The sequence below is a fragment of the Acipenser ruthenus genome, chromosome 26 (assembly GCF_902713425.1).
Source record: "Acipenser ruthenus chromosome 26, fAciRut3.2 maternal haplotype, whole genome shotgun sequence".
Lineage (NCBI taxonomy): Eukaryota > Metazoa > Chordata > Actinopteri > Acipenseriformes > Acipenseridae > Acipenser > Acipenser ruthenus.
Window position 1 is genome coordinate 10,765,690 of NC_081214.1, and position 13,935 is coordinate 10,779,624.

Sequence of the window (13,935 nt, forward strand, 5' to 3'; positions counted from 1 at the left end):
CGGAGGGTCTCCAATAAACCCACACTCACAAACACAACACACACAGATAAAGACCAAGGATAAATAAATAGATACAGATGAAAAACAGTGTCTTGTGGAAACAATTACATTTAACAGTCTCTATGGCAATGGTGGGAAAATGACAGGTAGGCCCAACAAGTCCAGTAATAGCAGGGTAATTGAAATCCATACAAAGTAACAAAATAACAAAAAATACAGGAAACAGAGTATCAAATTAAAGTAGAAAAAATCCAAATAAAAAAGAAATGATCTCATCCACAAATAAGGCAGTCCAGCAAAGTGTCCCGAAATGATGGTGATTGTAGAAGGTTGAAAACATTGAGTATGTTGAAATTGTTGAGACTGTCCTGTAGTGTTGAGTTGAATGGTGAACAGTTGTTTGGAAAAAATCAGGAGGATCAGGAAAAAATGGAGACTGTCACACATAAAACAACAAACACTAAACAGACCTAGAAAAACAGCTAAACTCAAACAAGTAACAGTGAAAACAAAAAGAGCAGTTTAGACAAAGCGCAGCGACAAAAGAAAATAAACAGATGCACTGGAATTATCTAAGGATGGTAATGGATTCACTGAAATTTAAGTAGAGAAAATGCTGTAGTTAAATGGATTCCTCTGAGAAAGGGAGTCTCCCTCAGGCCTGATTAACCAGCTTTAATACAAGTGCTGGCTACTAAGGAGCTCTGAGATTGGAGGGGTGGAAATCTGAATGAGCCAATGGGGAGAGAGGATGAACAGAGGGTGGTTGCAAGGAACTATGGGAAATGAAGTTTTAACCTGGCCAGGCTACTGACCCTAATTAAAGGGACAGGTGGGTGAGACTTACACCCACATTATGTAGCATGGGAATTGCTACAACTGTAACACCGTTATCTACACCTCTTACCAAGGTAATATTGTCAAATATGCCCCCTTTTATTAATAATTCATTAATTGAAAGAGAACTTTCCAGATACGGTAAAATAATGTCGCCGATTAAAATGATTCCCCTTGGATGTAAAAATCCAGAAATTAAACACGTTATGTCTTTTAGGAGACAAGTTTTTGTACTACTTGATAACCCGGAAAAAAAGTTTAAATGTAGCTTGGCGTTTTAATATAGAGGGCAGGGATTATGTTGTTTTTGCTAGCACAGAGGTTTTTAAATGTTTTTCTTGCGGGGAACAGGGGCACCTTAAACGGACCTGCCCCAAGCTACAAACTGAAGAAGGGACAAGTAGTCGTAATGATGACAGGGAGGCGGCCGCGGTTGTTCAGAGAGCTAAGGTAGAGGAGCCGCCGAGACCTGAGCCGCGGCCCAGGAGGAAGAGACCGGAGGAGCCGGGTACCAGCGCGGCTGCAGCCGAACTGGGGGCTGCAGCGCCAGCCGACGCAGACAAGGAGGGGGTGTATGCTGCAGTCATTAAGAAAAGAAAACTTAAAAAAAGAACATCTGCTGCTGCTGACCCGGCGGCGGGTGAGGAGGAGTCTGTGTGGGGGCCCGTTATGGTATCTCACGACAGCGGCGTAGGGTCTCAACCCTCCTCTGTGGTGGAGCCGAGCACCGGGTCTGAAGGGCAAGAGAAAGGCAGGCCTCAACCCGCGGATCTCTTGTCTGAGGACTCAGTGCAGGATGGGAGCGATGTTGGGGGTGATAGCCTCGGGGCTCAGGCAGGCCCTGTTGATGTTCCCCCCTGTGATGAGACTCCTCAGCCTGCTGGGTCGGTAGCGGAGATGCCGGCGGCTGTTGGAGATTCTCCGGGCGAGGAGGAGGACGGATCGGCGGGATCGGAAGAGGATGGATGGGAGGACGGGCTCTCCAACACCTCGCAGCTCTCTGACATCACGGCCAGCCAAAGGGGGAAACTGTATTCACTGAAAGAGATCAGCGACTTTCTCAAAAAAACAAAAGGTAAGAGGCGAGTAGACATTAAATCCTTCTTCCCAGACCAGAAATTGTTTTTGTGTTCTGCAGATTTAATTTTAAGGAAATCGACTATAATTGAGTTTGAACAGAAAAAAAGGTTCAGACTTAAAAAATATGTCAGCTTAGTTTGGAAAACGTCTAAACATTTTTAATGGCTATTTTTATTAAGAATTTTTGTTTCTTAACGTGTTTGTTATTTTTGAATAATCTATTTTTATCAATGGAGAAAATTATTTTAGGCTCTTTTAACGTGAACGGGTGCAGGGATTTTAATAAAAGAGCACAATTATTTGATTTTTTAAACAGTAAGCATTCAAACGTGATTTTATTGCAGGAGACACACTCAGACAGCAGTAATCAGTCTCACTGGCAGTCTGAGTGGAGGGGCGACTGTATTTTAAGCCACGGTTCTAATTTTAGTGCTGGGGTTGCTGTTTTATTTTCTCCAGGATTTGGGGCGGAGATTTTATCTATTGAGGAGATTATTCAAGGTCGACTTTTAAAAGTACAAATAAAACACGCTGGTATTTTTATTGATTTTATTAATATTTATGCACCAAATGTTGGGGAGGAGAGGATTTTATTTTTTAAAAAGCTCAGTCAGGTACTCAGGGGTTGCAGTACAGATAATTTCCTCGTGGTGGGGGGAGATTTTAATTGTACTATGGATTTTAATAAACATAGAAACCACAGGGAACCCCATCCCCAATCTGTCAGGGAGCTGGCCACTGTATTAAATACTTTTGACCTGGTTGACATTTGCAGGATTTTTCATCCCACAAGTAGACAGTATACATGGATCAAATGCAATCAAAATCAGCTGTCAGGGGCATGCCTGGATAGGTTCTATACTCCACAGCAGCATATTAACAAATTTATTAAAAGCAGTATAGCACCCAGTAGCCTTTCTGATCATCATTTTGTTTCCGTCACTGTTTCACTACCAATCCAATCACATTCAAAATCATATTGGCACTTTAATAACAATCTGCTACAGGATAAAAACTTCACTGATTATTTCGAGTTGTTTTGGAAAAATTGGCAAAATGAAAAAACTAATTATAGTAGTTTAAGACAGTGGTGGGATATAGGGAAGATTCAAATAAAACTTTTCTGTCAACAGTACACACTCAATGTCACCAGGTCAGTGGATGCAGTGGTCAGTGAGCTGGAGAGAGAGATTGTTGAGTTTGAGAGCCAGCTGGCCAGCGAGAGCAATGAGGGGGTGTATCGGGGCCTGCAGGAGAGGAGGCAGCTCCTGGGCAGCCTGCTGGAGAAGAAGGTGAAGGGCTCTCTGCTCAGAGCCCGCTTTACTGAGCTTAAAGATATGGACGCCCCCACAGCCTTCTTCCTCGGCCTGGAGAGGAAGACAGCGGAGCGCAAGACAATGTGCTGTCTGAGGCTGCCCGGGGGGAGAGAGGTCTCCAGCCCTGCGGAGCTCAGGCGTGTTGCAGTGAGCTTTTATTCTGATCTCTACAAAGCTGAGGGCTGCGACCCGGGAGAGATGGAGCGGCTTCTCCAGGGTCTCCCCAGCCTGGACAAGGAGGAGAGCAGCGGACTGGACATTCCGTTGGCATTCCCAGAGCTCACTGCGGCTGTGGTGCAGCTCTCCAAAGGGAAGGCTCCCGGACTGGATGGACTGCCTGCAGAATTTTACCAGAAGTTTTGGAACTGTGTTGGTGAGGACCTGTACCAGGTCCTGCAGGAATGTGTCCGGGATGGGGAGCTGCCGCTGAGCTGCCGCAGGGCAGTGATAACACTGCTACCCAAGAAAGGAGACCTCTGTAACATCAAGAACTGGCGCCCTGTCTCCTTGCTGTGCTCCGATTATAAACTACTTTCCAAGACTCTTGCTAATCGCCTAAAGACCAAGATTGGATCAGCGGTGCACACAGACCAGTCACACTGTGTGACTGAGAGATCGATTTTTGATAATTTGTTTTTATTAAGAGATCTTTTTAATGTATCCAAAGTTTTTAATGTTGATTTTGGTCTAATTTCGCTTGATCAAGAAAAAGCTTTTGATAGAGTTGACCATGAGTATCTGTTTCGTGTTTTAAAAGCATTTGGTTTTGGCCCTGTTTTTACTTCTTTTATAAGACTCCTTTATCACAATGTTTTTAGTGTTGTGAAGATTAATAACAGTTTGACTGTCCCCTTCCCTGTGCAGAGGGGGATACGGCAGGGCTGCTCCCTCTCAGGGATGCTCTATGCCCTCTCTATAGAGCCCCTGTTACACCAGCTGAGGGAGAAACTGCCTGGATTGGCAGTGCCAGCTGCACCCGATGCAACCCTGTCACAAAGACGGCCAGAGTGGGTGGCGTCAGACCAGAAACAGGAACACAAACGACAGAGAGATGTGGAGTTTGGTGGAGCTGAGCGAATGCTTTCGCTCAGCATTTAATGAATAAACAGACAGAAAATAAACGTTTGTAACAAAACACAAAAACAGGACACGGCACTTGTAGCCAAAATAAACAGACGAACAAAACGGACTAGACAGTGCACAGACAGACGAACAAAACACGGTGAGCAGATAACTATTTACTTTACTTTTACAACTACCTCCGTCTCCAAACCCGTTCTCCACTCACCGAACACCTAACCCCGAGTGACAGAAACGTGCATCTATATATACTGTTGTGCTGGGATTCAATTACTAATTAATTACTCACTTGAATCCCAGCACGTGAATTCATTACGTGAAACCCCGTGTTCACATATTATATTTTAAATGCACGTGCGTGATGTGCAATCCCGTGCCTAAGTACAAATATACAATTTAAACACACGTGAAACACAGACCCGTTTATATCCCGTGTACCAATCTATACACCAACATTAACATACGCACGCATATATACAACACAGAACACACAAATGCACACAGGGGCGGGGCACTTTGCCACAAACCCCTATTAAACTCTCCGCATATGCTGACGATCTCAGCATGTTTGTTACAACTGACCAAGACGTCGCTGTGCTGGAGTCACGCATTATAATGTATGAAAAGGCAACCTCAGCACGAGTAAACTGGGCAAAAAGTGAAGCTTTTCTTGTTGGCAGCTGGGAGGATACCCCCCCCCCCCCTCCTTTACTGCCTTCGTTTTTAAGCTGGAGTAAAACTGGGGTTAAACTTTTAGGTATTTAATTTGGGAATGAGCAATTCATGCAGCAGAACTGGGAGGGGCTGCTGGACAGGGTGAAGGGGAGGCTGCAGAGCTGGCAGTGGCTCCTCTCTCGGCTCTCCTTCAGGGGCAGGGTCCTCATCATTAACAATCTTGTCGCCTCCATGCTTTGGCATAAGCTGGTGTGCCTGGATCCTCCCCTGTTCTTGTTAAACGAAATACAGAAATGCCTGGTGCAGTTTTTTTGGAGCGGGCATCACTGGCTGCGCCCGGCTGTTTTGTATCTCCCCCGTGAAGAGGGAGGGCAGGGGCTCATTGATATCCCTAGCAGGATGGCAGCGTTTAGGCTGCAGGCTGCCCAGAGACTGCTGTACACACCACAGCTGAGCTGGAGAGACCTGGCGTTTTGTTTGTTGCAGAAGGCAGGGAGGCTGGGCTTTGACAGACATTTGCTTTTAATATCTCTTGATTGTTTTAGTGATGCAGGGTTGGAGGGTTTTTATAAGAATCTTTTATAAGAGACTTTTAAAGATCACAAGGTCAGAAGAATCACAGAGCACACAGTGGGTTTTTGAAGAGGTGCGAGGTTTTTAGCTCTGTTTTTTTATCCACTTTGTTTTTTAAAGCCGGTTTTACTAAACTGGGGCATTTAATTGACTTTAATCTTTTTAGTTGGAAAGCCAGCAGGGTTTTAACCCCTGCACTGAATATTAGATCAGAGCGTTTCCTGGAGAAGGTGCTGAGTGATCTCCAGGCATCTCTCTGTCCGGCACTCTCCCGGTTTCTGGCGGAGCGCGTGGCTCCAGAGCAGGAACCCCTGTTCCCCGCAGTGCTGGTCTCCCCTTCAGTGACAGTGGAGGAGGAGGAGGAGGAGCCGGCTGGAAAGCTGCTGTTACTTAGGAAGGTCACTGAGGTGGCCTTCCACACAATTGAGAAAAAGGCATTGTATGAGATCTGTGTGAAAACCAGACATTTTAATAAGCTGAAAGACCTGGTGGACACTAAATGGAGGGCTCACCTTAGTGTCCCTGTTGATGAAGTTCCTGCCTGGAGGGTGCTGTATAAGCTTCCCTTGCCTAAGCGCTCCGGAGACCTGCAGTGGAGAGTGCTTCATGGCATTTTTGCCACAAACCGTTATCTTAGCCGAGTGGAACCGGGGGTCAGTGCCCAGTGCCCCTTCTGTCCCACGGAAGAGACTGTTTTCCATTTGTTTGTGGATTGCCCTCGGCTGCAGCCCTTCTTTTTGTTTTTAGAGAACCTGCTGGCTTCCTTGCGGGTTACTTTTACTAAAACTTTTTTTGTTTTTAGTGTAAAGTATAGTTTTGCACGGAGGGATAGGTGCTCATTGGTTAACTTTGTCCTTGGTCAGGCGGAATTAGCTATTTTAAAATCCCGAAAAAATACGATTTTAGCCACTGGTTTTACAAATCCTATTAGTGTTTTTAGGATCCTGATGGTCTCAAGGATCAAGATGGAATTTGCTTATTTTAAAATGGTGCACGACCTGGACAATTTTGAGAGACGTTGGTGCATTGGGGAGGGGGTGTGTGCCGTGACTGAGGAGGGGCAGCTTGTTATGCTCTTGTGAGAAACTATGAAAGACTAAGATCTTATTGAACTGGACTTTTTGAAACTGGGATGAGAAATGTTGGATTTGTTATGTTTTTTTTGCACCAGTGTTTTTTTTGTTTTGGCTTTATTTAGTTTTTATAATTGTTTTCTAATTTATAGAATAAAGGGATTTTAAAAGTCAAAGTCTCTCTCTCTCTCTCTCTCTCTCTCTCTCTCTCTCTCTCTCTCTCTCTCAATTCAATGGTGTTTTATTGGCATGACTTACAATAGCAGGTGTTGCCAAAGCAATTATACAATACAGACATGTATATATACAATGCATCATGAATACATATAAATATATATATAAACAAATTGATTTATAAAGTACAGAAAAAAAAAAACATATCACTACTAACAATAAACATGTATCAGGACAATAAGTATTTACATAATACATACATGCCTACATACACAACAACATACATACTGTATATACATAAGTGTGTGTGTCTCTGTGCAGAGCTCTCATTGTGTGTCCCTCAGTGTGTGACATGCAGACACATACTGGGCTGCTAGTTGGGCTGTGCTTCCCTCCTCTTCCAGGAGGATTGGGACTTTTTCAGGGTTGGTCATGTTTGGGAAGTTTGGGAGGGAATTTGCAAATTTTTTAAAATAAGTTTGTCTATTTTCTGAGTATTTCTTACATTGAAGAAGGAAGTGCATCTCTGTCTCGACCTCTCCTGTCTTACAGTGACCACCTTTCTTCTTTAGGAAGCCAGGTCTGCCGGTGACGGCCTTTCTCAATGGCCAGGCTGTGGTCACTGAGCTTGTACTTGGTCAGGATCTGTCTCTGCTTTGTATCTCTGACAGTAGAGAGATACTCTGCCAGAGTGTAATCTCTTTTTAGGGCCCGATAACAATCCAGTTTATTTTGAGATTTTGTTTCTGTGTCCCAATGTTTCAGATAGCAGTTTTTGGTTAGTTTTATAATTTGGTTGTCTCTGATTGGGGGCTGGTAAGCAGTGCTGACCTGAAGCTGGTTTGTTTTAGTATTATTAGTTGGGTTCAGTGCAGTGAGCTTCAGGGCCAGCTGGCTTAGAGGACTCTTTTCAGGGCTGAGCTCTTGGGTTTGCATGGCCTCATACTGGAGGGAGTCTGATTCACTTTTCTTTAGGTGCATCCAAAACTTTAGTGCTCTTTTCTTTATATTTATGAGTGTTGGGTAACGGCCTAATTCTGCCCTGCATGCATGATTTGATGTTTTTCTTTGCACCTGTAGGATGTTTTTGTAGAGTTCAGCATGCAGGGTTTCGATTGGGTGTTTCTCTCTCTCTCTCTCTCTCTCTCTCTCTCTCTCTCTCTCTCAATTCAATTCAATTCAATTCAATTCAATGGTGCTTTATTGGCATGACTTACAATAGCAGGTGTTGCCAAAGCAATTATACAATACAGACATGTATATATACAATGCATCATGAATACATATATATAAACAAACTGATTTATAAAGTACAGTAAAAAAAAAAAAAAAAAAAAACAAAAACAAAAAAAAAAAAAAACACATATCACTACTAACAATAAACATGTATCAGGACAATAAGCATTTACCTAATACATACATGCCTACATACACAACAACATACATACTGTATATACATAAGTGTGTGTGTGTCTCTGTGCAGAGCTCTCATTGTGTGTCCCTCAATCTGTGACATGCAGACACATACTGGGCTGCTAGTTGGGCTGTGCTTCTCTCCTCTCCCAGGAGGATTGGGACTTTTTCAGGGTTGGTCATGTTTGGGAAGTTTGGGAGGGAATTTGCAAATTTTTTAAAATAAGTTTGTCTATTTTCCGAGTATTTCTTACATTGAAGAAGGAAGTGCATCTCTGTCTCAACCTCTCCTGTCTCACAGTGACCACAGAGCCTTTCTTCTTTAGGAAGCCAGGTCTGCCGGTGACGGCCTTTTTCAATGGCCAGGCTGTGGTCACTGAGCCTGTACTTGGTCAGGATCTGCCTCTGCTTTGTATCTCTGACAGTAGAGAGATACTCTGCCAGAGTGTAATCTCTTTTTAGGGCCCGATAACAATCCAGTTTATTTTGAGATTTTGTTTCTGTGTCCCAATGTTTCAGATAGCAGTTTTTGGTTAGTTTTATAATTTGGTTGACTCTGATTGGGGGCTGGTAAGCAGTGCTGCCCTGAAGCTGGTTTGTTTTAGTATTATTAGTTGGGTTCAATGCAGTGAGCTTCAGGGCCAGCTGGCTTAGAGGACTCTTTTCAGGGCTGAGCTCTTGGGTTTGCATGGCCTCATACTGGAGGGAGTCTGATTCACTTTTCTTTAGGTGCATCCAAAACTTTAGTGCTCTTTTCTTTATATTTATGAGTGTTGGGTAACGGCCTAATTCTGCCCTGCATGCATGATTTGGTGTTTTTCTTTGCACCTGTAGGATGTTTTTGTAGAGTTCAGCATGCAGGGTTTCGATTGGGTGTTTGTCCCATTTAGTGTAGTCTTGTTGACTGAGTGGACCCCATACCTCACTTCCATACAGCGCAATGGGCTGGATGACACTGTCAATTAATTTTAGCCATATTTTGATAGGAATATTGATTTTATAGAATCTTCTTCTGATGGCATAGAAAGCTCTTCTGGCTTTTTCCTTTAGTGCATTCACTGCTAGGTTAAAGCTCCCTGACGCACTGATAGTCAGGCCCAGGTACGTGTAGTCTGAGGTGTGTTCTAGTGTAGTGTTGTTTAGGGTGAAATGGTATCTGTTTCCCTGAGTTCTGGCCTTTTTTTGAAAAATCATTATTTTGGTCTTTTTAAAGTTTACTGCCAGGGCCCAGGTCTGACAGTACTGCTCCAGCAGTGCCAGGCTCCGCTGCAGCCCCTGCTCTGTGGGCGACAGCAGGACCAGGTCATCTGCATAGAGCAGGAACTTGACTTCGGTGTTGTGTAGAGTAAGGCCGGGGTCTGCAGACTGCTCCAACATCGTAGCCAACTCGTTAATATAAATATTGAACAGTGTTGGACTCAGACTGCAGCCCTGCCTCACCCCCCGCCCCTGAGTGAAGAAATCAGTTCTTTTGTTGCCAATTTTGACTGCACATTTGTTTTCTGTGTACATTGATTTTATTATATCATAGATTTTACCCCCTACACCACTTTGAAGAATTCTGTAATATAAACCTTCATGCCAAATAGAATCAAATGCTTTTTTAAAGTCAATGAAGCAGGCGAAAATGTTGCCTTTATTTTTTTGGTGTACGTGTTTGTTTATTAGGGTGTGTAGGGTGTAAATATGATCTGTTGTGCGGTGATTTGGTAGGAATCCAATTTGACTCTTACTCAGGACATTGTGTTCGGTAAGGAAGGCCAGTATCCGGGCGTTGATGATACTGCAGAACACCTTCCCCAGATTACTGCTCACACAGATGCCCCGGTAGTTGTTGGGGTCGAATTTGTCTCCACTCTTGTGAATTGGGGATATAAGCCCTTGGTTCCAGATGTCAGGGAAGTAACCAGTACTTAGTACCATGTTGAACAATTTAAGCATTGCCTCCTGTAATTTAGGGCTGCTGTGTTTGAGCATCTCAGTGCTGATGCTGTCAGGGCCACAGGCTTTCCTGGTTTTCAGTGCCTGCAGCTTCTTAGTTAATTCCTGTAGGGTGATTGGAACATCAATTGTGTTTTGGTTATCTTTAATTGATTGTTCAAGTAATTTCAGTTTTTCTCTAGTTTCATTTTGTTTATCTGTTAGATCTTTTTGTTGAATATCTTTATAAAGGTTTTCAAAATAATTTTTCCAAACTGTTCCATTTTGTATCGTCAATTCTTGTTGTTTTGTTGGGTTTAAATTGTTCCACATTTCCCAGAACTGATTTTGGTCAACAGATTTTTCAATGTCTGTGAGGGTTTTGTTTGTGTGTTTTTGTTTTTTCTGTTTGAGGGTGTGTTTGTAGTGTTTTAGAGTCTCACAGTACCTCAGACGTAAGTCTGTGTCTTGTGGTTGATGGTGTTTTTGATTAGATAATTTTCTTAGATTTGTTCGTATTGATTTACATTCATCATCAAACCATGACTGTGTGTGTTTTTGTTTCCGATTGATCTTCTTTTTGGTCTTTTTAATATTTGCCATTATGGCTGCTTTTTCAAATATCTGATTGAGGTCATTAACAGACAGATTTAGTCCTGTCATATTAGGTTGGTACAGAGTGTTGAGGAAAGTGTTAATGGTGTTAGTTATTTCAGTGGAACTGATTGCTTTGATATATTCCTCAGTGCTGTTTGGAGCCCATCTGTATGGTTGATTCAGATTGTACAGCTTACTGGGCTGTGTTTGTGTGTTGCTTGCCTGACTTCCTCTTTTCAGGAACACAGTGATTTGATTGTGGTCCGATAGAGGGGTTTGTTGCCTGACAGTGAATGCACTTAGAAAGGAGGGGTCCATGTCAGTGATGGCATAGTCGACTACACTAGTCCCAAGAGCTGAGCAATACGTGAACCTCCCTAAAGAGTCCCCTCTGATCCTGCCATTAACGATGTACAGACCTAGGGCTTGACAGAGATGCACTAATTCTCTCCCATTTTTGTTCACGGCACGGTCAGGGTTGTTTCTCTGGATTGTGGTGGGTGTGAGGTACAGAGGGGTCTGTCCAAATACATGGCTGTTTCCCTGGGTGTTAATACAGTCAGGCTCTGAGCCTGTCCTGGCATTGAAATCCCCACAGAGCAGCACATTCCCCTGGGCCTGGAAATGGCCGATCTCTGTGTGGAGGGTGTTAAAATACTCTTCGTTGTAATAGGGGGATTCAGAAGGGGGGGTGTATGCTGCACACAGGTATATGTCATTTTGACATTGGGCTATTCCCTTGTTAATTTTGAGCCATGTGTGTGTTTGGCCCTGTTTGACTGGGCTGATGTAGCTGGCCAGCTCCTCTCTGTACCACACTATAATCCCCCCTGAGTCCCTGCCGCGCCGGACTGTGCTCAGTTTAATAGAGGGCACTATCGCCTCCCTGTAGCCTGAGGGGCAGTGTGTGAGCGCGTCTGCACGGCACCATGTCTCCAACAGAACTATCACATCGACATCTTTTGTATTTTTAATAAATTCAGGATCTGTGCTCTTCAGCCCAAAAGCAGAGGAATACAGGCCCTGAATGTTCCAACAGCTAACAGTAAATGAACTCATGTAATCCAACCAATATTATTCTTAATGAAATAAAATGTCTAACAATAACACAACCTTTTATCATTTTAAGTTCCCTTTTAAACAGTAAAGTACAAGTATAGTAATTATTTTAGTAGTATTAATAATTATTTATTTATTTATACTTTATTTATTTATTTGTAGTTATGTACATGTAGAATTTTTTTTTTTTTTTTTTTTTTTTTTTTTTTTTCCCTACCCGAGTGTTGCAGGTCTCAGTTCAGCAGCCTGGAGCAGAGGATGCTGAGGAGCTGTTTGATCTCTCCCAGTTCGGTGGGGGCTGGGGGGGTGGGCCGGGACAGAGTTGCAGCATAGCTGAGTTGCTGCTGGTGGTCGCTGAGCCTGGCGGTAGTGGGACGAGTGGGGGGCCGGATGGCGGGCGGCTGTACGGTGCTGCGGGGGCGGGATGTGTGCGCTGCAGTGCGGGGGGGCTGCATGCTACGCTGGCCTCTGCTGGCACTGCTGCGAGGGGGGCTGGCTGGGCTACGGCCCATGGCTGCATCCTTCAGGGTCTTGGCAAAGACTTTGACCCCCTCCTGGTTGAGGTGCACCTTGTCGTAGAGGTGCCAGGGCCCCACTGTGGGGTGGTGTGCCAGGTGCACGTTAGGCAGCGCAGCGCAGCCTCTGGTGATCTCTGCGTTCACAGCGTTGATGGTGTGTGGGTGGGTGTCGGCTCGGGGCAGCAGCGTGGAGATGACCACTCTGGAGTCGGGGAACTCCTGCGTGGCTCTCTCAGCCACCCTTCTCACGGCCTTGGCAGTGTCGTGGCGCAGGGAGCCCAGGTCGTTGGTGCCGGTGTGGATGACGATGCAGCTCGGGCTCCCCAGTGTGTCCCGGTTCAGCAGCTGCAGGGCTCGCTCCGTGTTTGTGCAGCGGATGTTGTTGACACGCCGGCTGGGAAACAGTCTCCTCATGTCCAGGTATTTCCCGTTGCTGTCAATGAGGAGGACCACTTCTGCGTTTGTCTTCTTTTTGGCCAGCATGCTGTGGGTGTGGGTGGGGATGGGGGTGGGAGCGGGGTGGGGGGGGGAGCGGGGTGGGAGGGGGAGCGGGGGGGAAGCGGGGGTGGGGATGGGAGCGGGGTGGGAGGGAGACCGGGGGGGGAGCGGGGGTGGGGATGGGACCGGTGTGGGAGTGCGGGGGGCAGCGGGGGTGGGAATAGGGGGGGAGCGGGGGGGGAGCGGGGGTGGGGATGGGACCGGTGTGGGAGTGCGGGGGGCAGCGGGGGTGGGAATAGGGGGGGAGCGGGGGGGGAGCAGGGGTGGGAGTGTAGCGGGGGTGGTAGCACGGGGAGCAGGGTTGGGGGGGGCTGTGTATCTGTGGAGCTGCTCCCTCAATCCCTGCAGCTCCTTGTTGGTGGTTTTCTCTCTGCGCTGCATCTCCTCCTTGACGCCGGTCAGCTGGGTCCTTAGGTTCGCATTCTCCTGCTGCAGGTCCTTCATCTCGCTGGTCAGCTCGGTGATGGCCACCCTGTTCTCTCTCTTGAGCTGGCTCACCTCATCTCTGAGCTGCTGGGTGATGCTGGTTTCCTTGAGCCTGGCCAGTGTAAGTTCTCTGAACTCCACAAACTCCAGCTCCAGCAGGGCCAGGCACTCCCGCATGTGCTGGGTGTCGCTGGGGGTCGTGGGGGTGGGCAGGTTGGTGTCGGGTGATGTGCTGTCTGAGGTAGGATCTTCAGGGTCTTCAGGGTCGGTGTTCTCGGGGTCGTTGGCTGTAGTGTTTGTTTTTTCAATCTCTGCTGCCTCTTTTAGTTGTTTATATTTTTTTTCAAAGGAGGTCAGGCTAGCCTCACTGCCCTGGATCAACACAGTTCCGCTGTGGTAGACATTAATACTCAGGACTGTGCTGTCCGGGTCAGAGTCTTCTCTTAAGAGGATCTGTCTACCTTGGCAGATCCCTCTTTTTGTGACGTTGCTGTACGTCTTACACACAGCAGTGTGCCAGGCATTGAGGTGTTGAGTGTAGAAGATGAGGTTGCTTCTCATCTTCTTGTCTCCTGTCCCAGAGTAGTCTGTGTACAGACACTCCGGGTTCTCTCTCAGCACGCTCAGTTTATGATGCTTCCTGGCCTGTGCGCTGCGCAGTTCAGCCGGGTACTGGAACTCCCTGCTCTCTGCACG

At 45.8% G+C, this 13,935-nt stretch overlaps 1 protein-coding gene across 1 annotated transcript in view; it reads left to right on the forward strand.

Moving 5' to 3' along the window:
• Positions 1 to 13,935, forward strand: part of LOC117430442 (RCC1-like G exchanging factor-like protein) — a 66,160-nt gene that overhangs the window by 15,541 nt on the left and 36,684 nt on the right. The gene's annotated exons all lie outside the window — the stretch shown is intronic.